This window comes from Tamandua tetradactyla, chromosome 2 (assembly GCF_023851605.1).
Source record: "Tamandua tetradactyla isolate mTamTet1 chromosome 2, mTamTet1.pri, whole genome shotgun sequence".
NCBI lineage: Eukaryota > Metazoa > Chordata > Mammalia > Pilosa > Myrmecophagidae > Tamandua > Tamandua tetradactyla.
Window position 1 is genome coordinate 56,240,972 of NC_135328.1, and position 25,780 is coordinate 56,266,751.

At 45.9% G+C, this 25,780-nt stretch overlaps 1 protein-coding gene and 1 long non-coding RNA gene across 4 annotated transcripts in view; one reads left to right on the plus strand and one right to left on the minus strand.

Moving 5' to 3' along the window:
• LOC143673203 (uncharacterized) overlaps nucleotides 1-25,780 on the minus strand; it is a 43,854-nt gene that overhangs the window by 8,632 nt on the left and 9,442 nt on the right. Inside the window, exons 3-4 of one of the 3 annotated variants that reach the window (XR_013170247.1) lie at nucleotides 20,387-20,533; nucleotides 14,532-14,910 (exon numbers count right to left, since the gene is read on the minus strand). The exons of the other annotated variants lie outside the window; for them this stretch is intronic. This is a non-coding gene — a long non-coding RNA (uncharacterized LOC143673203). Of the gene's footprint in view, nucleotides 1-14,531; nucleotides 14,911-20,386; nucleotides 20,534-25,780 lie in introns of those variants that run through there. 3 annotated transcript variants of the gene reach the window in all.
• Nucleotides 20,869-25,780, plus strand: part of GTF3C5 (general transcription factor IIIC subunit 5) — a 37,061-nt gene continuing 32,149 nt past the window's right edge. Inside the window, exon 1 of the mRNA XM_077147503.1 lies at nucleotides 20,869-20,883. The gene's annotated coding sequence lies outside the window, so the exon portion shown is untranslated. The remainder of the gene's footprint in view (nucleotides 20,884-25,780) is intronic.

Consider the following 25,780-nt stretch of genomic DNA (forward strand, 5'->3'; position numbering starts at 1 on the left):
AATGCCCTCTTCCCTCCCCTGGAACCTCTCAGACTTTAAAACCAGCTCGAAAGCATGGAAGAGTTTTCAAATTGTGTTTGCTCTATGAGTCTCCATATCACTACTAGGAATTTATCTTATGGAAATAATTATGGATAGGAACACAGATTTAGCTACTAGACCATTTTCTATAGCCTGTTTTTAATGACAAAACAAACAAACAAACAAAAAACCCACACCTACAACACAACAACAACAAAACAGGATCAACCTAAATGCCCCAGGGCAGTAGATCAGCTGAGCCCCCAATGCTGACAGGTAAAGGGCCTAAGGTCTGATGTAAAGTAAAAAATGTGCATGGATAGCACGCTGGTTCTGTAAAAACAACACAGCATATGCTTTTATAGGCTGAAAACAAATATGATGAAAGGACACCAAAGTGTTGGTAGCAGTCGTTCCTGGGGCTGGGAAGGAAGGTTGGAATTCACTCTCATTACTATCTATGAAAGAGATCTGGATTTTTAACGGAAAGTTTTGAAATGAAAATAGTTTTTTTGGAATGAATATTTTGACATAGGAAGCTGTTCATGATATCTTAAGTGAAAAGGGAGGTTGAAAATCAGTATACGGAAGGGGGGATTATGGACAGATGGAAGTGTAGGACGCCAGGAATCAGTCCCTCTGTCAAAGCAACTATTGAACTGGCAGGGACTGTCTGAATCAACTATTTTTGAAACTCTAGAATCTAATGGAACATTATGCAGCATCCAGGGAGGAGCTGGTTGCAGAGGTTTATAAATGTCAGTGGATTTCAACCTCTGTGTAGTCACTACTGTCCCCCACCCCCCAACCATGTGGCAGGCAGCAGTGGGGGCTGCAGCCCAGGCCCCTGGGGCAGCTGGCTGGTGCCAGGGTGGGCCCTCAGGGCCTCATCCTCCAAAATCCAACAGTGTGTGATCTGATTGCTGACCACTGCTTTTTAAAATATATATATATTTTTTAATTGAGAAATCACACATATACAATCCACCCAAAGTATAAGATCAATGGCTCACAATATCATCGCATAATTGTGTATTCATCACCATGATCATTTTTAGGATATTTGCATCACTCCAGAAAAAGAAATAAAAAGAAAAAGAAAAAAACATATGTCTCACACCCCTTGCCCCTCCCTCTCATTGACTGCTAGTATTGCCATCTACCCAATTTCCCTTCCCCTTATCTGCCCCCCATTATTTAATTTTTTGTCCTTATTTTTTATTCATCTGTCTGTATCCTTGTTAAAGGGAGCATCACATGCAAGCTTTTTACAATCTCACAGACACAATGTAAAAGTTATATCTTTGTACAATCATCTTTAAGAATCAAGGCTACTGGAATACAGTTCAACAGTTTCAGTTACTTCTCTCCAAACACCCCAGTACAACATAACTAAAAAGGGATATCTATATAATACATAAGAATAGCCTCCAGGATAACCTCTTGACTCTATTTGAAATCTCTCAGCCACTGACACTTTATTTTGTTTCATTTCTCTTCCCCATTTTGGTCAAGAAGGCTTCCTCACTCCCATGATGCCAGGTCCTGGCTCATCCCTGGAGTCCTGTCTCATGTTGGCAGGGAGATTTATACCCCTGGGAGTCATGTCCCACATAGACGGGAGGGCAGTGAGTTCATCTGCAGAGTTGGCTTAGAAACAGAGGCCACATCTGAGCAACAAAAGAGATTCAGTAGAGGAGTTTTAAAGAAGCAACATTCTCTATATATTTTCTCTTTTCTCTTTCCATTCTTCATTTGGGAGCAAAAATTGTTTGGAAAAGTCACAAACTGATTGCTCTAGCACTCAACAACTACAATCACAAGAACAACAACAACAAAAAAAACACCTAGCAATCTCAGAGAGGTGGGGAAACTAGATTTCCAGAGTTACAACATGTCCAATTTTCAATTAAAAATTATAAAACACACACAGAAACAGGAAAATATGGCCCATTCACAAGAAAATAAGAATTTTCCAGAAACCATCCCTGAGAGAAGCTCATACACTAGAACTAATAGTCAAAGACTTGAATTTTTTTTTAATTAAAAAAAAATTTTTTTTTCATGGGCAGGCACCAAGAATCAAACCTGGGTCTCCAGCATGGCAGGTGAGAACTCTGCCACAGACCCACCCCCCCGTCACACCACCTAGTCAAAGACTCTAAATCAATTGTTTTAAATATGTTTAATGAGCTAAAAGAACCCGTATACAAAGATTAAAGGAAATTAGGAAAATTTCTGAACAAAAGAAAGAGATGGAAATTTTCAAAAGGAAACAAATTTTGGAGCTGCAGAGTACAGTAATTGAAACAAAAAATTTATTAGAGCAATTCAAAGCAGATCTGAACTAACAAAAGAAAAACTCAGTGAACATGAACTCAAGACAATTGAAATTATCCAGTCTGAGGAACAGAAAGAAAAAATAATGAAGAAAAATGAACAGAGCCTGAGGGACTGTGGGACACCATCCAGCACACCAACATACACATCACGGGAGTCTCAGAAGGACAAGAGAGAGAGAAGCGGGCAGGAAAAAAAAGTATTTGGAGAAATAATGATTTAAAACTTTCCAAATCTGATGAAAGACATAAATAGACACATCCAGGAGGCTCAATGACCTCTAAGCAGGATAGAGATCTACACCAAGGCACATTTTAGCAAAATTGTCAAAATCCAAAGACAAAGAGAGGATTTTGAAAGCAGCAAGAGAGAAGCCACTTGTCACATACAAAGGGATCCCCAATGGATTTCTCATTAGAAAATGGAGGCCAGAATACACTGGGATGGCGTATTTCAAGTCCTTAAAGAAGACAAACTAGGTTGTTACTAGTTTGTAATACAAAGGTCACCACTAAGAAGATAACTAGAAAATGTAGAAGAAAGGAAAGAAGAAGGGAATCAAAATGGTACACTAAAAAATAGCAATCGTTGCCAAAAAAAGAGGCAGTAATGGAGCAATTGAAGGCATACAGAAAACATAGTAAAATGGCAGAAATAAATCCTTCCTTCTCAGCTATGACCTTAAATGTCAATGGATTCAACTCTCCTATTAAAAGACAGAGTTTGGTAGACTCGATAAATAGACTTTTAGATTTTACACCAAAAGCACAAGGAACAAAAGAAAAAATGAACACAGGTAAAATAGGCTTCATCAAAATGAAAACTTTTGTGCATCAAAGGACGTTATCAAGAAAGTGAAAAGACAACCTATAGAATGGGGGAAAATAGTTGCTAACCATATATCTAATAAAAATTTAATATCCAGAATATATAAATAACTCCTACAATTCAACATTGAAAAGACACACAATCCTATTTAAAAATGAACCAAAGAGGGCGGTGCAATGGTGGCTCAGTGGAAGAATTCTTGCTTGCCATGCCAGAGACCTGGGTTCGATTCCTGGTGCCTGCCTATGCAAAAAAAAAAAAAAAAAGACCAAAGGGTGCACGGGTGGTTCAGTGGTAGAATGCGCTCGCCTTTCATGCAGGAGATCCGGGTTTGATTCCTGAACCTTACACCCCACCCCACCCCCCAAAAAAAGAATCAAAGATTTGAGTAGACATTTCTCCAAGGAGTATAGTCAAATAGACAATAAGTATATGAAAAAATGCTCTACATCATTAGCTATTCAAGATATGCAAATCAAGTCTACAATGAAGGAGACAAACAATAAAACAAAAAGTAAATAAAAATTACAATGAGAAACCATTGCACATCGAATACAATTGCTAATATTAAAAAGCTGAAACTAATGTGCTGACAAGGATGTAGAAAAATAAGAACTCTTGTACATTGTTTGTAGGAATGTAAAATGATGCAGCCACCTTGGAAAGACAGTTCGGTAGTTCCTCAGAAACATAGAACCACCATCTAATCCAGCAATTCCATTCTTAGGTATATACCCAAAAGAACTAAGAGCAGGGACTTGGACAGACTTCACCACACTGAAGTTCATAGCAGCATTATTCAGTAGAGTCAAAAGGTGAAAGCAAACCAAGTGTCCATCAACAGATAACTGGAGAGACAAAATGTGGTCTGTCCATACAATGGAATATTATTTGGCCATAAAAAGAAATAAAGTAGCCTTTTACTTGATATTTTGAGGATGCACAGGTTTGATAGTTAATCAAATGATATTTAAGATAGTGCTTAATATTTAGAATTTAAGAAACTCTGATATCTGTATCGATGGCTTTTTTCCCTTTCTTGCTTTAATTTTAAATTGGTTTATGAAACATTGTACAAAACAGGCTTTACAATGATTACTTGGAGTTTTTTAAAAATATGTCTATGGATAAGCTAACTTAGATATCCACTTTAGGTGGTTAAGATCTTCATATGTTAATTGTAAAAATATTTGATTTCAGGAAAATATTTAGTAGCATAGGTCATTATTATAACAATGCAGATATTTGTAAGAACTTTCTACTTGATATTTTGAGAACATTCAGTTTTGATAGCTGATCAAATGGCATCTAAGTTAGTGTTTAATACTTAGAATTTAAGAACTTTGTTAACTGAATTTGTAGATTTTTTTCCTTGTTGCCTTAATTTTAAATTGTTTTATGAAACTTACTGTGCAAACACAGGTTTTACAATGATTATATCAATACTTTATTTAACCATGTCTATGGTTAAGCTAACAAGATATCCCTTTTTGGTGTTTCTCAATGCATTATTTGTTTTTTTAAATAAAAAAAACTACACTTGTCACATGATTAAAAAAAAAGAAGTAACGTGCTGATACATACTTCAATATAGATGACCCCTGAAATCATCATGTTGAGTGAAAAAAGCCAGAAGACACAGAAGGACAAATATTGTATGATTTCTCTTATAGGAAATACTTAGAATAAGCAAAGTCATAGAGTCAGAAAGCAGAATTGCGGTTACCAGGAGTCGGGGAAGAGGGGAATGTGGACTCATTGCTAAAAGAATATGAGCTTTGGTTTGGGATGATGAAAAGAGTCTAGAAATATATAGCAGTGAAAGTTGAACAGGATTATTAATGTATTTAATGTCAAAGAGCATTAAAATGGTTAAAATGATTTTTATATGATGTGTATTTTACCATAATTAAAGATAAATAAGGGGGGTGCAAAGGTAGTTCAGTGGTAGAATTCTCACCTGCCATGAGGGAGAGCCGGTTTCAGTTCCTGGTGCATGTACTTCTCAAAAAACAAACAAACAAGCAAAACAAACAGACAAAAACCAACCAAACAAAAATTCAACAAATGGTGCTGTAATAACGGGATACTCACGCAGAAAAATAATGAAATGTGACCTTGCCATACAGCATACAAATAAATAAATTATTTAAAAGTCAATAAGACAACACTAGCCTTCCTTACTAGAAAAATGAGCAGGGCGGGCCACAGTGGCTCAGCGGGCAGAGTTCCCGCCTGCCATGCCAGAGACTTGGGTTCGATTCCCGGTGTCTGCCCTTGCAAAACAGAAAAAAAAAAATCGGCACAGAAAAATGAGCAAATGCTATGTGAAAAACTGATAAAAGACATATACTTGAAAAGCAAATAATCTTGAACCTTGATACTAATGAAATAAGTGCAAATCAAAACAATGTGATACTTGATTGACCAAGCAAATTAACGAAGATTTAAAAACAAATAATAGGGTCTTCCAGCCAAAGTGGGAGAATAGGGACCAGATTAACACACACACACCCATGCTTACACACACAGACGTACAAATCAGTATACAGCATATGATTCCATTTTGTCAGTCATATATATATATATAGATAGAGAGAGAGAGAGAGAGAGAGAGAAAGATGGAAATTTGCAAGGATAAAAAGCAGGATATCAACGGTCGCTGTTGCTGAATAAAGGGGGTATTATTTTTTTCTTTTTCTTTTTCAGTCTGAATGTTTCATTTTTCTATAATAGGAATGCATGATAACATTATCACTGACATTATAAAAGACTCCCTCAGCTCAAATGTCATTTCCCTGCCGTGAAGTTTGCCTCTCTGTGGCCCCCTTCAAAGCTGTGAGCCCCTCCTGGCTCCTGCATGCCCCATGCAACACTCGATGACATCCTCTTCCTTTTTGCTTTACCAGTGTCGGCTGATTTGCCCCCACCCCTCAACCCCATGAGCCACTTCCCAGCAGTTGGCGGGTCCCATCTGTGTCCTAACACCTGGCTCAGGATGCAGCATCTAGTTGGTCTCCAATAAGCGAGTGATGACCATGCAACCCCCCCCCCAGTGCCCCTGGCTTCCTCCTGGCAGGTAGGGCAGGACCACCAAAGTGTGGCACCCGGCTTGGGAGCCGGCGGGATGGACACTGAACACACAGCTCTTCCCAGGAGCCCCCTCCTGGCCCTGGTGAGGCGTGGCCTGAGAGTCCAGCTCAAGTGGGGCCCTAGGTGGGAGCCAGGCAGGGCCCGGGGTTCCAACAAAGGGAGAGAGGATCTGGCCCAGGGGCTGCAGGGAGGTAGCGGGAGGGAAATCTGAGGCAGGGGCATGTGCTGAGCGGGCCGTGACTCGGGTTTGGCCTGATAAGTTTATCAAACAGTGCCGGCTGCCAACCGCCAGCGCGGAGCAGGCCGGCGGGCCGAGCAGGGGGACTCTCCTGGACCGATAGTGCCTTCCAAGTGTTATCAGGAGCCTGGTGGCTCAGAGAGCGGGAGAGGGGAGCAGGGGAGAGGGAGAGGGCTTTCCAACCACTTTCACCCAAACGACAAAAGACAGGGAGGAAGAGGCCTCCCAGAGGTTTCTCAGGGGGCCCTTGTCCTCCCAGCCACAGGAGCAAATGCAGTGGGAATTAGTCCTGTGCAGGCATGGGCTGAGGATGCCATTTTCCCTGGTCACAGCCTTCCAGGGTACAGATGGTACTGATGCTTCCCAACTTTTCTGCAAGGTCAAAAGGAGAAATGCCCTTTTCTGCAAGATTCTAGTACCCCAGAATGCATGAAGATAGCATGTGGGGTAGGAGGGCAGGGCCTCTGGGTGTCTCCTGTGATTTAGCCACTTCTCCACCATTCTTGCCCCACACCAGCCTTTTTTCTGCCCGCTCCTGCTGTCTTGGGTAAGGGTCAGACTCAGTTTACATTTGCTCAGCCTCACACTCGTCACCAGCCCAAGAGTCACAACCCTGGGAGACCCTTATTATCCCTGCCCTACAACTGAGGAAATGAAGCTCAGGGCGAGTGAGGATGGGCAGGCAGGAAGGAGAGGATCCAGGAGAGCAGAGGGGGTTAGAGGAGGAGGAGGAGGGATGGGAAGCTGAGGCCTGGGCGCCCCCTTTCCCTCCCACTCCTGCCCCACCAAGATCTGGAAAGTTCTACATTAAAGTGCTTTGCAATCTTCAAGGAAAAATTGTGACTAATGTGATGCTATGGGCAAGAAACACAGCTGTTGGGAGAAGCAGTCGCCAATGTTCACCGAGTCACCTTTGAGTGGTGGGTGAAGTCGCCAAGTGGATTTTTATTCCCTTTTAAATATGATTTTCTGGGTTTTCCATGATTTCCACAATGACAATGTCTTTGTTTTGTTTGCTTGTTTTTTTGAGAAGGGAAGTGTTCTGTTTGATTTAAGAGAGAGAGAAGGAAGAAGATACTGGACTAGGGCCTCTGGCCTGTGGGGAGCAGCTGGCTGGGACTTCCAGCCCAGGAGCGGAGGCAGCTCTGCTCTGCCCAGCCATGGGGCACAAGCAGAACTGGCAGCCACGTCCCCTGGAGTCACGTATGGCAGCCGAACCCAGGACCCTTACAGAGGCACAAAGTTCACCCCTGAGCTGGAAATAATTCATTTGCCTACTCTATATGATATGCACCCTCCACGTGTCTGCACTGCTTTAAACGCTGGGGCTAGGACAGCAGAGCAAACAGACAAAATCCCTGCTCTCCTGGAGCTCAGTGGGGAAGTAGAGAATGAACCAAGCCGAGAGGCAGGAAAGGCCATGTGGGTGCAGAGAGTAGGGATGGGACTAACAGTTCCCCACAATGTGGGGGGAGATGGCTGGGGGCAGCCAGGGACAGCCTCACTGAGAAGCACTGAGTCTCCTCTCATTAGAGAGAGCAGTGTGGAAGGAGAGAACCTGGGACCAAGAAGTCACCCGGCCCCTGCTTCGCTGAGTGGCTTTGATCAGTCCCATTCCTTCTGGGCCTCAGTATCTCTCATCTGTCAATTGCTGAACAAGGGACCTGAGGGTGGAGGTGGTGGCGGTGGGGGAGGACATGCCGCATGCACATGTGCTGCCTGCCAGCATGCATGTGTACATGTGAGCACTGAGCTGAGTTTCAATAACATGGGGACACGGTTTGAAAACTGGGAAGACTCTTAGAAAGGTAAATAGAAGAAAGGGACTTAACATGTTTTTGCAGCTTAGACACTGCCTGGAATTCCTAAGAGCAATAAACTAATAGCTAATATTTATTGAGAGCTAATGAACTGCCAGACATTGCTGCAAGCTCTTTATATGAATTAACTCTTTGAGGTGGGAATTGTATTATTCCCATTTTTCTGATGAGGAGACTGAGGCCAGAGAGGCAAAATAACTGGGTAGACCCACAGGCGGCTCCCTGAACCTGCACCTGTCAGGTTCCCTTGACACGGAGGCCCTGCTCTTTCTGTCCCCTCTCCCCGGAGAAGCCCTTCTCCAACCACTTTGCTTAGCTCTCAAAATCACGCCAGGCCCAGCCCAAACGCCACGTCCTCCCCATGCCTTCCCAGGCAGCTTACTCTCCCCTGCCCGTTTGCTCCACGATTACACCACTTCCCACAGGCAGCACTGTGAGTGGCTGGGTTTGCATTAAGCACGCAATGAATGCCACTGTTATTATTATCATTGCCAACAACCCTGAGGGTGAGCTGGGGGAGCCCAGACCCTGGGCTGGCAGATAGGGGTCCCGCTATCGTGTGAAGAGCTGAACCGCACCACACTCATCGGCCATCCCCGCTGACAGCTGGGGCCACAGACGGCCAGGTTGAGCCTTGGAGCTATTTCTGCAAGGGTGACTTAGGACTTCCTCCCGGATCTCTTAAAAATAAAGGGGTTATCGTGGCCCTCAGGCCCCTTCCTCCACATGAGGAACTCTGACATGATTTCTGGGGAAGGCCTGCACCCCAGGCCTCTCTCAGCCCAGCGAGGACTTATCTCTGGGCTCAGTTGGGCAGCAGGAAGGGAGCAAAGCGACCACCGCGGGCAGCTCTTCCTGCCCCCAGAAACCCCTTTTGGGAGCAGCAGGGGATGTGGCCACTGACTCAGGGGCGTCAATCACCCCTCTTCCCGGGGCTGTGGTTGCCCACCAGACCCAGGGGGGAGTCAGAAATCAGTCGGGCAGAAAGCATCCTGGGGTTGCCTGCCACAGTCCAGCCTGGCCTCTCTGCTCCAGACCTCCCACTGGGCCTGTGGCCTATTGCCTGGAGGACAGGGACCGGCTACCCCCTTGCAGAGGCTGGGGACCAGACCCCTGCAGGCCAGGCTCACTTGGCAGGAGAGTGAGGGGCAGGGCAGCTGGAGCTGTGGAATGGCAGGGTAGGGTCTTGGGGCTGGGGCCCCTTTCTCCCTGCTATGAGTCCTCTCTAAGGAGCACACTCTTGGGGGGATTTCTTCCCACCATGCAGGTCCCAGATTTTTAGTCCCAATTGATGTCAAATCCTCTCGAGATTAAGAAGAAAGAACCTCAAGAGTCCAGTCAACGATCATTTGCAGGCACCCACCCTGTGCTGGGCCCCGGTGGGGTAAAGGCAGGAGAGAGGAAGTCTGGGGGGGGGGGCTCTGAGAGCCTGAGGGTTCATCAAGCCCACTCTGGGGGGTCAGGGAAGTCTTTTTGGAGGAAGTGGACACCCCAAAGAGAAAAAGAATGTGATTGGTCAAAAGTGGAAAGGGCCAACCCAAGCCAAGAAGATAATGCAAAGGTGTAGGGGAGACAAGAGGCCGCCCATCAGCTCCCTACTTCCCTCTCAGGGCCTCAGGGACCAATCTGTAAAACAAGGTGACCTAGAGGGGTGCAGGCCTGCAGGGACGTGGCCACCAGCCCCCCACCATCCCCCGTTCCGGGATGCTGTCACCTCTGCTCACTTCCAGCACCTGCTGGCTCACGGACTGCCCATCTGGGCTTGCCTGGCTCAGGCCACCTGTGGCCTGGGCCTCAGAGACTCCTCTGGAAGGAAGGTTCAGACTCCCTGGTTCAGCCTACCCAGAGCAGCTCTTCAGAAGTCCACAATCTTAGCTGGAAACGGTCACAGTTCGGGGTTTCCTCCCTGGGCCAGCTCCCCAGCACCCCTCAGCCCAGCCTCAGACTTATCACTGCCCTCCAGCTGCCTCGCCCCCAGCCCCCTCCAACTACCTCCCCCGAATGATTCAGCAAATCTTCCCTCCTTGGGGGGGAAATAAGGGTGAAAAAATCACAATGTCAGATTACAAAGCCCCAACTGTAGGGCAGGCCCCTCGCGCGAAGATAAGGGTCTGGCTCTCCACCCTCAAAGCCCCTCTGTCAGATAAACCTTCTCCTAAAGCAGGGTGTGCTGCTGCAAGTGTGGGGCCGGAAGGCACAGATATGCTGAGGTACAGCTGTGCGGAGAAAGGACATTGGGTGGCCCTGCCAGGGGCTGCAGGCCCAGGGCTCACCACTGTACAGCGAGCTGGGTAAAGAGGAAGCAGCCGTAGCTGGCTCTGGTGTTGCCACCCCAGCCCAGGCCTCGGAGACAGAAAGAGAAGGGTGGAGGCCTTCTCAGTAAGTTCGGAGTAAGGGTGCCCCACAAATGCCCTCCTCTCCTGGCTGTCCCTCTACCAGCTCAGCTTGCAAAGCATGCTCCCCTGCACGGCTGAGCTGCACCAGCTCCAGGCAGCCCAGTCCAGCCTCTCTGTTGAGGAAGTGAAGGCACAGATCCTCAAGACAACTGGCAGGAGGACGGAGGCGGCAGGATGTCATTCCCAGGCCTGGAGCCTCCTCTGAGGAGGACTGGGTGGGTCCAAAGTCAGCTCAGCCATATCAGCCCTGGAGACCTTTCCAGGAAGAATCCCTCTCTCCTAGTCTGTAGGCCCCAGGCCAGAGTCAAATTAGACCTGAACACTAGCTAGCCCTGGGGCAGCAACTTGCCTCTAGGAGATCCTTTGGACTTGGGGTGGAGGTTAGGGTTGGGGGGTCAGGTTTCTGGAGAAGTGGAGAAGAACAAAATGGATTTGAAGTTAAACTTTCAAATTTATGGGGGTCTGTCACCCCATCATTTTTCAACTCTGGGCCTGGTGCTCATCTGAAAAGTGAAGATGATGATAAAACCTACTTGCAGAGCTGACCTGATGAGTGATGTGTACAGACAGGCAGGAGTGGCCCCAGATGGTCTCTGTTTCCTGGGCATGGGATGCAGAACTCTGGTGGCAAAGCGGGTGCACAGGCCTACTCAACATTCAGGAAACTCTCCCTCTCTATCTGGGGGAGCTTTCCAAGACCGTCTCCCTAGAAACCATTAGGATGGCTAGAGTGGAATAATAGTAACAGAGAGTGGGCACCCAGCTCCTCGGCTCTAAGGGCTTTACACATATTTAAGTCCCCAGAGCCAGACTTGGAGCTCCTGCAAACCTGTGGCATGATTTTGGGGAAGTCCCTTTCTTCCTCCAGACCACAGTTTCCCAAGTTGCAAAAAGAAGAGACTTGGTCAAGACGAGGTCTACAGACCCTCCGGTTCAGAATTTTGTAAAATACGAAGTTCTCCCAGGGCATGTACTTGGGGTAAGGTGCTGGGCCAAAGAGGCATGGAAAGCTGTGTGGCCTTGTAAGCGTTGGGCTAAATAAAGGCCGAGGACCAGGGCCCAGCCTCTAACAGGTAGACAGACAGAGTGGACAAGGCCCCTCATCTGGTGGCTAACAATGCCAGGGCACCTTGCTCTGGGCTGAGCAGACAGGGACTCCAGGTCTGTAGGAGATCTGGTGGGGAGAGGCCACTTCTCGGGGTGAGGGGTGGGGTGCGGTGGGGAAGCTGTTTGAGCACCCAAGAGGTAGCAGCATCCAGAATCACAGCATCCTTCTCTCCCTTTTCCTTCCAAGCTGGCTTTGCCTGCTTCTGGTCCTCCATGAATGCTGTTTCCTTGGCCCGGAAGATCATTCCCTCAATTCTTCACCAGGCTCCCTCCTACTTCATTCCAGTCCCAACTCATGCATCCCACAAGGAATCCCTGTTCCCCAATTATAGACAGTAATTCTCCCCTCTGATGCTGATCATAAATGTCACTCAGTAGTTATTGTGTCATCATCTGAACCACATTTCTTCCCAGAACGTTCATTCTATGAAGGTTCCTACTGCTTCCCCAGCATCCAGTAAATAAATATTTTCCAATGAAAGGATGGGTGAATGGATAGCAAAAAACAAGTGGGCCTGATTCCTCCCCACCTCCAGTGAGGACCCAGGGCTAGATGATAGGGTGCAGCTGGGGGGTGGAGGTGGGATTCTAGTCAAAAGATCAGCCCAGAGCCACAAATTGGAGTTCAGAACTACTGTCAGTCCTACCTGAAACTGGCTGGATTCTGGACCTGTTTGGGAACTGCTTCCTGGGCCATCAGCAATGGGCCACAATGGACCCCAGCCTAGAGGTACGCTCAGAGACGATGGAGGATGCTGCCCACTGCCCGGAGGAAGAACAAGCCCTCGATCCAGGCTGACAAGGTCTATCACCAATGGCACCATTTGCCCATGCAGGGCACTCACTGTGTCTGGGCACACCGACTGGGCGCCTCCCACGTATATGCACCTAAATAGCAAGATTTATGTATCTCTGTTTTACAGATGTGGAAACTGAGGCACGGGAGATAACTTATCCAAAGTCTGACTGGAAGTTAAACGATCTTTATGCCTAGGCTTTTAAATCCTAACGTAAACCTGGCCCCAGGAGTTCACCGTTAGGCCCACTCTCCTCCCCAGACAGCAAGCACATTCCCTCACACTCAGGGTGCGGCTGGGCAGGTGAGGGCAGGAGGGGGAATGAACCTGATAGCAGGTTCCAGAATGCCAGCCCCTACCCCCAATCCCCTCCCTCCCCTCCTTCGACTTTCTGTTCATTTCTTCATGGCTTCTTCTCCCCACTCTTCCTCCTTACCTTCCCCCCTTTTCTCCTTTGCTCCTCTTCCTCCCTGTTTCGCTTTCCTGACCTCCTCCCTCCCTCCCCTCCAGCTCTTCCTCCTCCTCCCCACCTCCCCTCCTCCTCCCCACCACCCCTGGAAGCTAGTCAGGTGGTGGCCCGCAGGCCCTGAGGCCCACGTTCCTAAATTACTGGATTCACTCCTCCTTGCTTCTCCTCTGCAGCGCTCGGCCCAGCCCCCGGACCTGGTCTACGAGGCGGGAGGCGCCTCCCGGGGCCGGGGAGACCCGGCGGAGGCCCAGCGGCTCCCTCTGGGTGGCCGATACCGGCTGGAAGCGCTCGGGCGCCCCCTGGTGCCTGCGGAGGGCGCGAGCGGCCCGCGAGCCTCGGCTCCTTTCTGCGCGCCCTTGTTTCTTCACGCTTTCGCCATCGACGTTAATTCGGTTTCTGGCCTGTGCTGGGCGCGGGAGTAGGCCCGCCACCAACGAACAGCCAGCCAGGCGGGGCTGGGGGGCTGGGGTGGGCGACTGTGTTGGGGGCGGCAGGGGTGCTATAGTGGAGGAGCCTCTTCAGAGTTGGGGGGACAGCAACACCTTCCCAGAGGTTACCCTGAGCTGAAAGGGGGGCGGCGAGGCAAAGGCCCGGAGGCGCCAGGGTAGGCCCTGGAACCGCAGGGTCAGCAACGGGGGTAGCGGACAAAATGTTGGAGGAGGCAGCAGAGAGGATCCCCAGGGTGTCTGTGAAAGTGTTCGGGTTTCCTCCCCAGCGCGGTGGGGCGCCAAGGCAGGGTCTGAGGCCGGGTAGGGAGGGAGCAGATTGGGGTTTTAGGGAGAGAAGCGCCCCCCCCCCCCACCCCGGCTTCAGCGGTGGGGAAAAAAGGCAATGAAGGCCTGACACAGAGTGGGGGGCGGGGGGTGGGAAAGGTGCTGGAGGGGGGCGCGCCCCTTGGGTAAAACAACCTCCTGTCCAGGGATCCGCGGTGGGGAGGGTCAGTGGGGAGGACCACGGCCTTATGCCTCGCAGGCTCCTGTGACCCCGGAACAGGCTCGAGTGTACAAATGGTTGCGATGCCAGTGGGGAAAAGCTTAGTGACGTCTAACAAAATCACAGATGCACATACCTTTGACCCAACAATATGCCGCAGGTATCTGGCCCGTGTGTGGAATGGCACACTGCATGATTCACGCAACAGTGTCTGTATTTGCAAAAGATTGGAAACAACCTAAATAACCCTCAAAAGGGGCTGGTCAAATAAATCATGCTGCAGCCATGCAGTGGAATGGGGCGCGCCTGTTCAAAGAAATGAGGAAGTGCTCAGTAAATTGATATAGAGTGATTTCCATGATATATTGCTAAGCAAAAAATAAAAAAAGGAAGGTATAGAAGGGAGTGTACAGTGAGTTACCACTTGTGGTCACCCGATTTATAGTTTATTTTAATAGACAAGAATTCATATTACAATCTCTAGGGTAACTAGTAAAAGCACATACAACTATCAGAGGGAGAAGAGAATAATAAAACGCATTTTCTGGTTAGTTGCTCGGTTTTTTAAAGGAGATGGCGAATATATATATATATATATATATATATGCCATTTTGTATATAAATATGTAGACTATCTCCAGAGAGATAAACAAGAAACTGCTAATGCTGGTAACCTAAGAGATCTCAGTGCCGAGGGAGAAGAAGTGGGACGGAGACGTTTCACTGGGTACTTCACAGTGTGTTTTGAATTTGGAACTGTATGCATGGAGTTAACGGACTCAGAAAAGTATCAGCGGGGTGGGCCACGGTGGCTCAGTGGCAGAGTTCTTGCCTGCCATGCCGGAGACCCGGGTTCGATTCCTGGTGCCTGCCCATGCCAAAAAAAAAAAAAAAAAAAGTCAGTAGACCTGGGAGGCCAGTTAGGCTGTTCACAGTGGTAAGGCTGAGAGATGATGTGACCCCCATGAAAGCATGGAAGCAATGGGGAGAGAAGATGGGTTCCCCATATATTTAGGAGATGGAGTGGGTAGGGTGGGGTTTGGGTGCTCCAGGAGGATGCCCAACTTTCCGGTGCTGCTGTTCTTAAGAAAGGGAATTCTAGAGAAGGTGGGAAGAAGAGGTTTGGGGAGGGATGGGATGGGCTTCATTTGTCTTCTTTCTTCTTTGACTGTCCAGGATTCCCTCCGTCTCCCTTTTGGAGAAATTTCCCCTGGGTGGTTTTGGTAGGAGGACAGTTCGCAGCACCTCCCCTGCCTGTCCAGGTGGACCCTGGGCTCAGACTCTGCCCCTGTCACCCCCTGGTAGGGAATCCCATAACCTACCCCCACCCATCTGATACAGAGGATCTGCTCAACTTCCAGGACCCTCGGGCTTCCTGTCTGTTTTCCTAGACTGATTGGTGGGGTCCTGACTGCAAAACGGCATGAAGGAATTCTTTGGGGTGCGTGAAATATTTCACACCAGGACTGAGGTGGTCACTACATTTACATATTTGTAAAACTCATCGAACTATACACTTAAAATGGGGATATTTTATTGCATGCAAATTTTAAACCTCAGAGTTGATTTCAAAGCATATATATATATGCATGTAAATACATGTGCACATATATCTATTTAAAATACATGATAACAATAGCATAAAAGGCAGGAGGAGTTTTAATGTCATTGCATTGTCATGGAACTGGGAAAAGTCATGGGACTGGGAAAAGTACTACTTTAGTAATAGATTCATATTATAATGCATATAAGGTAACTTGTAAAAGCATGTACACTATTTATTGAGGAAAAAAAGAATAATATAATATAATTGATTCAAAAGAAGCCAAAAAAGGAAGGAAAAAGACATAAAATGGATGGGACAAACAGTGCTGTGAAATATTTAGGCCCAAATATAATAGTAATTTTGTTAAATATATTTTTAAAAAGGTGCACAAGAGTACTAGTAAAAGATGAACAAAATGGAAACAAACCAAATGTACCTCAAGAGTACATTCAGACAATGGAATATTCACAGCAATAAAAATGAATGAACTACAGCTACACATGACAACACGAAGGACTCATACCAAGATAATATTAAGTGAAAGAAGACAGACATAAGAATAGACACCATATAATTCTATTTATAAAAAACTTAGCCCAAGGCAATACAAATCTACAGTGTTGGAAGTCAGGATAATGGTAAACTCTGGGGAGGTAGGAAGGACTGGTGAGTAGAAAGGGACATCAAGGGGGCTTCTGGAATACAGGAAGTGTTGATTTCTTATCCCTGGTGGTAGTTACACAAGTGTGTTCACGTAATAACCCATCAAGGTATGCACTTACATAGGCTTTTTGATATAGATGTTAGACCTCAAAAAGTTCATTTTAAAATGAAAGAGATGCCACCAATACCTATGGAAGGCAAAAGTAGGAGCAATATATAGTTGGGGGCAGAAGAGGCAGAGAGAAGGCTGTTCCCAGACCCCAGGCAGGAAGTAGGGAGAAGTTCCTGGGTGGGGAGAGAAACTTGCCGTTAAAGTACTCGTTGGTCTGTCTACTTGCTTATTATCTGCCTGTGCCACCAGCACGGTGCCAGGCACCAGGGAAAGTTCTGAGTAGTGTAAAAGGAAACAACTATTTAGGATGAGAAAAGAAATAACAAATTGTAATTTCTATATTACAGAGGCCACAAGCAACAAGAAAATATTTACATTCATTAATTGTCTGACATTTTTTAGAGTGCCTTTCCCTATATTGTTTTTTTGGCCACATATTCTTTGCTCAGTTCCTCATATGGCAAAATGATTTTGTCATATTTTCTAAAGAGAGACTGAAAAAGGGAATTCATGCTTTAACATAGTTTATCAAATTTCGTTTTTGTTATCGTTAGTTAAGAAAAGTTGTTTTATTTTTTTCAGTGTCACAAGCTATTATTGTTAATACTGTGCTGAGACACAATAGACCAGATTGCTTGCTATCTATAGTACCTCTACAGATTTGAGCCCTACACAGAATTCTAATAAATCCTATTTTGCCTTAATCCCATCAAAAATGAAAAAAAAAAAAAAAAGTCCAGTGCATTCATAATCATACATGCTGCACTATAACATTTATTCCTGACAGGAGAGAACTTCTATTTTGACTAAGTGTACTCTGCTTACACTTTTGCATGTCTGATGATAGGAGGAATTTCCCACAGAATAGCTTCTGGCTCTGAGTACCATGCCACCTCTGGCCCTGCAACCTTGTGTCAATAAAACACTGCATAAGAAGATGGTAGGTGCATACCCGGAAACCATTCCTACACAGGATGGCCAGCCATACCTTAAACATATACTGGAATGGCTGCAAATCATGTACACGTATTCACTAAGTCCAAATGAAATGCATCCTCAACTCAACTTCCCCTTAGCCAAATTCCCAGAATACCTGTGGCTACTCAAGGCCTCTCTACACAAAGATAAGACAAGAAACAGCAGTCTTAGCCAATTGTAGTAAAAATATCTTACTTTTTCAATCTCACAAAGACCTATGGCCATGTGGACGCAGTCATAAACTACCTCCTAGGCCTTGAAAGGAGCTCATGCAATGGAGGGAAACTGATACTTAAATTTTATTAGCTTTACTGTATATTTGCCTCTGCCTTGCTCATTTTAAAAAATATTTAACTTGGCAACGTAAACTCTACTTACAAACAACATTTGAAATTCAGTCCTGAATGAATTTAGGCTAATTTTGCTTTGAAATGACGAGTTGATTAGGAAGGAGAATGGCCCTTGGGACAGTTTGTCCTACTTGGAAATATAAAAGAAAATTGTGAAACCTCTGTATAAACTGCCATTCCCCAGATCCCCATCATTTGACACTTGAAATAGGACTGTGTGGAAAGGATTCTTGGTCCTGGGAGCACAGATGAGGATGAAGGGAGAGGGCATGGACACGGGCCTTTTAGGCGGCCCTTCTCCCTGAGTCCCCTGACAGTTTCTCATTCTCCAGGGACCTCTCGGACCTTTCTTCCAGGATGTCATGAGTATTAATGACCACCAGGTGGCGGCGTTGCTCATGAAGAGGTTCTGTTGCCATCTCGTGGCAGAAAGGAAACACTATGTCTTCCCTCAGTTCTCAGGGATCAATAGCATCAAGTCGGGGCTGAGAAATATTAAACATTTAGTGTATACTGACCTAGCAGTCCAAGAAGACATATTTAGATTCCGGGGTCCAATGAAAACATTTTCCAAAATCCCCCTTGCCTTAGATTAATGGAGGATCAATAGCTCCCACTTCCGGTTCCGTCAGACAAGAGGCTGCCCAGCTAGGTTTCTCAGTACACCAGGCCCCGGCCAGGAGTCAGACATGGGGCTTGCGGGGTGGGGAGGAATGTCAGCCAAATCCCAATCCCTGCCCCGTGGTATTCGGCCCTGCCAACTGGAGGGAGGCCAATGGGCCAGCAGGCCCTTTTCACCGCCCTGGGACACTTTGAAGGACGGGACAGCCATGTGTCTTCAACCAGGTCCACATATCAGGGAGCAAGGGCTGGGGCTCAGCTGAACTTTGGGACGGCGGCCGAGGGCTGAGCCTGGTACGTACTTCATGCCTGAAGGAAGCTGGGACAGTGGGTGGAGGGACACCAGCCACCCCACTCATAGAGACACTGAGCTGCGGATCTGGTCGAAACTCATTTTATGGTTTCTTGGGGTATGGAGGAGTTGAGTGGAGGCATGTTGAGGAAACACTGGGACTAATTGCAAGAAAATAGTTAAAATACACTAGAATTTTTTTTTTTTTTGCAGCTCTTATCATCTGGCATTAAATTAGATATTGATTTGTTTTTTGTTTCCTGTCTGTTTCACTAATAAAATGTAAAGGCCAGGCAACGGCAGTCTTCTCATTGCTGCATCACCCGAGCCTGGCACAGGGTCCAGCAATAATAGTTGTGCAGTGAACAACAGTTAAATGGACACCTGTGTGTATGCTGAAAACGAGCCTTGCTGCAATTCAGTGGCTCGAGCCATGGGTGTGGCAATTATACACTGTGTGACTGTGAGTGATGGCGATGGACCAGTTCTCAGACAAAGTCCCCAGACTCAGAAGGGGGGGGTCTCATGAAAGAGGGGAAGGCTGCGAGGGGGGACCCTGCCATGGAGTGAATGACTTTCTCTTTTTTTATAACTTTTTTATTGTTTAATATATTGTATATACAAAGCAAATAAATAAATAAATAAGTAACCATTTCCAGAGGATCCCTCAACATATAGTTACAGGACAGATCCCAGAGTTTGTCATGGGCTCCCATACGATCCTCTCAGAGTTTTCCTTCTAGCTGCTCCAGAATATAGGTATGTACTCTTTTTTTATTTGGCTTCTTTCACTCAGCATAGTCATTATGAATTTCATCTATGTTGTTTTTGTATCATTCAATAGCTCATTCCTTTTTAATACTTAGTAGTACCCCATTGCGTTTATATGTACAGTTTATCCATTCACCTGCTGATGGACATTTGGGTTGCTTCAACTTTTTTTTATTAATTAAAAAAATATTACAAAAAATATATATTACAAGAAAGAAACACAAACATTCTTAACATATGCTCATTCCGTTCTACATATATAATCATTAATTCACAATATCATCACATAGTTGCATATTCATCATCATGATCATTTCTTAGGACATTTGCATCAATTCAGAAAAAGAAATAAAAAGACAACAGAAAAAAAATTATACATACCATACCCCTTTCAATGATCACTAGCATTTCAAACTAAATTTAACATTTGTTCCCCCTATTATTTATTTTTATTCCATATGTTCTACTCGTCTGTTGACAAGGTAGGTAAAAGGAGCATCAGACACAAGGTTTACACAATCACACAGTCACATTGTGAAAGCTATATCATTATACAATCATCTTCAAGAAACATGGCTACTGGAACACAGCTCTACATTTTCAGGCAGTTCCCCCCAGCCTCTCTATTACATCTTGAATAACAAGGTGATATCTACTTAATGCATAAGAATAACCTCCAGGATAACCTCTCGACTCTGTTTGGAATCTCTCAGCCATTGACACTTTGTCTCATTTCACTCTTCCCCCTTTTGGTTGAGAAGGTTTTCTCAATCCCTTGATGCTGGTCTCAGCTCGAGTGAATGACTTTTGGTAACTCAAGAGGGAAGGAAAACACCTCCTTCATGACAGAAGTCAGGGTCTCTCAGAAATTCATCCTGAAAATGCTTCTGAAACACAAGGACACTCTGTCCTTCTGAATTAGTTTCCTGTGGCTGTTTCCATCACAAGCTATTCTTTCATAGTTCTCTAGGCCAGAAGTCCCAACTGAGATGCTGGTAGGGCCATACTCACCATGGGGCTCTAGAGCAACCATTCTTTGCCTTTTCGAGCTTCTGGTGGCCGTCAACATTCCTCAGTCTGTGGCCACATCACTCCAGCCTCTGCCTCTGTGGTCACACCTCTTTCTCCTGTTTTGTGTCTCCTCTCCCTCTGCCTCTCCTGTTTAAGGATATGGATGGCATTTAGGGCCCTCTCAGGTAACCCAGGATGATCTCCCCATGCAGAAATGTTCAAACTCAGCAGGCCAGTGCCCACGCACCCAAATGAGGACAAGTTGGTGATGTGGGTGACACCAAGCATATGGCTGAACCTCCACTTATTGCAGGCAGACAATGGCTCAAAGCTTTATGATGTCAAAGCTCTTAGCACTTGCCAGGCCCAGGCTAAGGCCAAGATTCAGTCCAAGATCCAAGTCGTGCCTCGAGAGGACTGGCTCCCCAGCATCTCTCAGAGAGAGGGCATCTGCATCTGAGAAAGGGAGCTCAGCCCCACGGGGTTGGCAGAGGAAGGTACACCTCTTCCATGCTTCATGCCAAGTGTCCCCACTTTTGCTCTGGACAGCCAATCCTAGTGACCAGCACCCAAGCATCCTTCAGGCACTCTGCCTCTTTCCTGTGTGGGAGTGGCTTGCTCTCCTGCAGTCCACGGGAGGTGGGGAAGGCTGCTGAGACTGCTGAGCTCTTTTGTCCAATGGGGGTGAAAGGCCTACCACGCATGGGGATGATGGTGGGGAAAGGATGACCTGAAGCCAGGCAGGAAAAGGCATCTCCAAGCTCTAAGCACAAATTTTAGGCATTGTCATTGCTCGCTCTGAATGCTGTGGTGTTTGGGTGGAAATTCCAACCCAAACTATTTCTTTTCAGTGGGTTCCTGAGCTTTTTTGGCCTCTCTCTGCTCCCAGTCTGGCCTCACTATCCTTTCCCCAGCTTCTGACCTCCCTGGCATGGGATCTGTCCTCCAGAAGCTTGGTCTGACGCCCTGAGGTCAGCCCTTTCTTCCTCCTGCAGCCCTCTTCCTCAGCCTCTGCATTCTTTGGGAACACTCCTCTACCTGATGAACTAGAGGATTAACTAGAGGATAGGCTTTGACTCAACCCATGGCCATGCCCTAACCAAAGAGCTGGATAGAACTGAAGGCTTAGATGAGTCAAGTGGCCTCATTCACTCGTTTAGTGAATATTTTTTGAGCACCAGACCCATGCCAAGACCTGGGGAGGGAGACATGGGCCCTGACCTCAGGTAACCTCCACTCCAGTGAAGGAGAAAGGCCAGTAAAAGAAACAGCAGAAGAGTTTTCCAGCCTCCATCATGGGGTGAGTTTGGGTGCCACAGGGAGAGGATGGCACCAAACTAGTCTTATGGCCTCAGGGAGGGCTTCCCAGACAAGGTAAAGTCTAAGCTGAGACTAAAAGGCTGGTGAGGGGTCAGCCAGGTGGTAAGGTAGGGAAGGGAGGGAAATGAGGGGATATCATGAATGTACGGACAGAGTGAGAGTTCATTTTACAAAGATCAATTTTGCTTCCCTAAGGAGGGCAAAGTAGAGCAGACAAATCTAGAAGCAGGGACACCAGTATGGAAGCTGTTGAGCAGTTGAGGAGAGAGATAATGGTAATGTTTTAGTTTGCTAATGCTGCCAGAACACGATATACCAGAAATGGTTTAAAAAGGGGGGGGGGGGATTTATTAAGTTATAAGTTTATAGTTCTAAGGCCACAAAATGTTCAAACTAAGACATCTAGAGAAAGATACCCTGACTCAAGAAAGGCTGATAGGCTCTTTGTCCACCGGGCCGCCGCGCGGCGCCCACGCCCCGCAGCAGCCGACCCGCCCGCCCTCCTCTTCCCTCTTCCCCCTCCTGCTCCGGGGGCTCTCCAACCACCACAGTGCCCTCTTCCGCCTTCACCGGCTCCTCCGGCACCAGCCTCGACAGTCTTGCCACCCTCACCTTTCCTCCTCCAGAACAGCTACTGGGGGAGTGGAGACAATACAGAGCAGCTCCCGGAGCCACGACGGAGATCAAAGGGACGGCGTACCCCATCCTGGAACGGCTGACTGTCTGGGAGAACCAGCTCCGGTGAGATCACCGAGGGGCATGGGCTTTCCTGGGCAGGACGACAAGCGGCCGGAGTCCCTCCCTTCCTCCATCCCAGGCCAGCTGGCAGAATTGGGCAGGCGGTCCACTTGGGCCACGGCGGCTGGCGCCCCCACCACGCGAGGCCCCCCGGACCAACTGAGAGAGTTGGGTCGGAAATCCCCAGACTGCGGAGAACGGTGACCAGGGGGTCCCTTCCAAACACGTGACTCCCCAATCCGGCTGGGAACAGTGCAGTCTCCCGGGCTGCGACAGCTGGCGCCTTCCGCCACGCTTGGCGCCCCGGGCCGACAAGGAAATTCGGTCGGGCGCTCTCCCGTGCTGCAGCGGCCAGCGACCCTCCCCACGTTCGGACCCCCGGGCCGCCTGGCACCCTTCCAAGACGCTTCGGCTGCCGAACCTCCCCTACGGCGAGAGTTTTCCAGAGTTAAAGGACCCACAGCAACTTTTACTGGTGGAACCTGTAGACAAACGTGTGCCACGAGCGCCACCTACTGGGCAGGATAAGAAAAACAGAACCCAGAGATTTCACAGAAAAATCTTTCAACCTGTGGGGTCCAACACCCAGGGAAATCTGACTAAATGCCCAGACGCCAGCAGAAGATAACGGATCACGCTCAAAAAATTGAAAATATGGCCCAGTCAAAGGAACAAACCAAGAGTTCAAATGAGATACAGGAGCTGAAACAACTAATGCTGAATATAAGAACAGAAATGGAAAACCTTTTCAAAAACGAAATCGATAAATTGAGGGAGGACATGAAGAAAACATGGGCTGATCAAAAAGAAGAAATAGAAAAACTGAAAAAACAAATCACAGAGCTTATGGAAGTGAAGGATAAAGTAGAAAAGATGGAAAAAACAATGGATACCTACAATGATAGATTTAAAGAGACAGAATAGAATTAGTGATTTGGAGGATGGAACATCTGAATTCCAAAAAGAAACAGAAACAATCCTGAAAAGAATGGAAAAATTTGAACAGGGTATCAGGGAACTCAAGGACAATATGAACCGCACAAATATATGTGTTGTGGGTGTCCCAGAAGGAGAAGAGAAGGGAAAATGAGGAGAAAAACTAATGGAAGAAATTATCACTGAAAATTTCCCAACTCTTATGAAAGACCTAAAATTACAGATCCAAGAAGTGCAGCGCACCCCAAAGAGATTAGACCCAAATAGGCGTTCCCCAAGACACTTATTAGTTAGAATGTCAGAGGTCAAAGAGAAAGAGAGGATCTTGAAAGCAGCGAGATAGAAGCAATCCATCACATACAAGGGAAACCCAATAAGACTATGTGTAGATTTCTCAGCAGAAACCATGGAAGCTAGAAGACAGTGGGATGATATATTTAAGTTACTAAAAGAGAAAAACTGCCAACCAAGACTCCTATATCCAGCAAAATTATCCTTCAAAAATGAGGGAGAAATTAAAACATTCTCAGACAAAAAGTCACTGAGAATTTGTGACCAAGAGACCAGCTCTGCAAGAAATACTAAAGGGAGCACTAGAGTCAGATACAAAAAGACAGAAGAGAGAGGTATGGAGAAGAGTGTAGAAAGAAGGAAAGTCAGATATGATATATATAATACAAAAGGCAAAATGGTAGAGGAAAATATTATCCAAACAGTAATAACTCTAAATGTTAATGGACTGAATTCCCCAATCAAAAGACACAGACTGGCAGAATGGATTAAAAAACAGGATCCTTCTATATGCTGTCTACAGGAAACACATCTTAGACCCAAAGATAAACATAGGTTGAAAGTGAAAGGTTGGGAAAAGATATTTCATGCAAATAACAACCAGAAAAGAGCAGGAGTGGCTATACTAATATCCAACAAATTAGACTTCAAATGTAAAACAGTTAAAAGAGACAAAGAAGGACACTATATACTAATAAAAGGAAAAATTAAACAAGAAGACATAACAATCATAAATATTTACACACCGAACCAGAATGCCCCAAAATACGCGAGGAATACACTGCAAACACTGAAAAGGGAAATAGATTCATGTACCATAATAGTTGGAGACTTCAATTCACCACTCTCATCAATGGACAGAACATCTAGACAGAGGATCAATAAAGAAATAGAGAATCTGAATATTACTATAAATGACCTAGACTTAACAGACATTTATAGGACATTACATTCCACAACAGCAGGATACACCTTTTTCTCAAGTGCTCATGGATCATTCTCAAAGATAGACCATATGCTGGGTCACAAAGCAAGTCTTAACAAATTTAAAAAGATTGAAATCATACACAACACTTTCTCGGATCATAAAGAAATGAAGTTGGAAATCGATAATAGGCGGAGTGCCAGAAAATTCACAAATACATGGAGGCTAAACAACACTCTCTTAAACAACAAGTGGGTCAAAGAAGAAATTGCAAGAGAAATTAGTAAATACCTAGAGGCGAATGAAAATGAAAACACAACATATCAAAACTTATGGGACGCAGCAAAGGCAGTGCTAAGAGGGAAATTTATTGCCCTAAATGCCTATATCAGAAAAGAAGAAAAGGCAAAAATGCAGGAATTAACTGTCCACTTGGAAGAACTGGAGAAAGAACAGCAAACTAATCCCAAAGCAAGTAAAAGGAAAGAAATAACAAAGATTAGAGCAGAAATAAATGAAATTGAAAACATGAAAACAATAGAGAAAATCAATAAGACCAGAAGTTGGTTCTATGAGAAAATCAATAAGATTGATGGGCCCTTAGCAAGATTGACAAAAAGAAGAAGAGAGAGGATGCAAATAAATAAGATCAGAAATGGAAGAGGAGACATAACTACTGACCTCACAGAAATAAAGGAGGTAATAACAGGATACTATGAACAACTTTACGCTAATAAATACAACAATTTAGATGAAATGGACGGGTTCCTGGAAAGACATGAACAACCAACTTTGACTCAAGAAGAAATAGATGACCTCAATAAACCAATCACAAGTAAAGAGATTGAATTAGTCATTCAAAAGCTTCCTAAAAAGAAAAGCCCAGGACCAGACGGCTTCACATCTGAATTCTATCAAACATTCCAGAAAGAATTAGTACCAACTCTCCTCAAACTCTTCAAATAATCCAAGTGGTGGGAAAACTACCTAATTCATTCTATGAAGCCAACATCACCCTCATACCAAAACCAGGCAAAGATATTACAAAAAAAGAAAACTACAGGCCAATCTCTCTAATAAATATAGATGCAAAAATCCTCAATAAAATTCTAGCAAATCGTATCCAACAACACATTAAAAGAATTATACATCATGACCAAGTAGGATTCATCCCAGGTATGCAA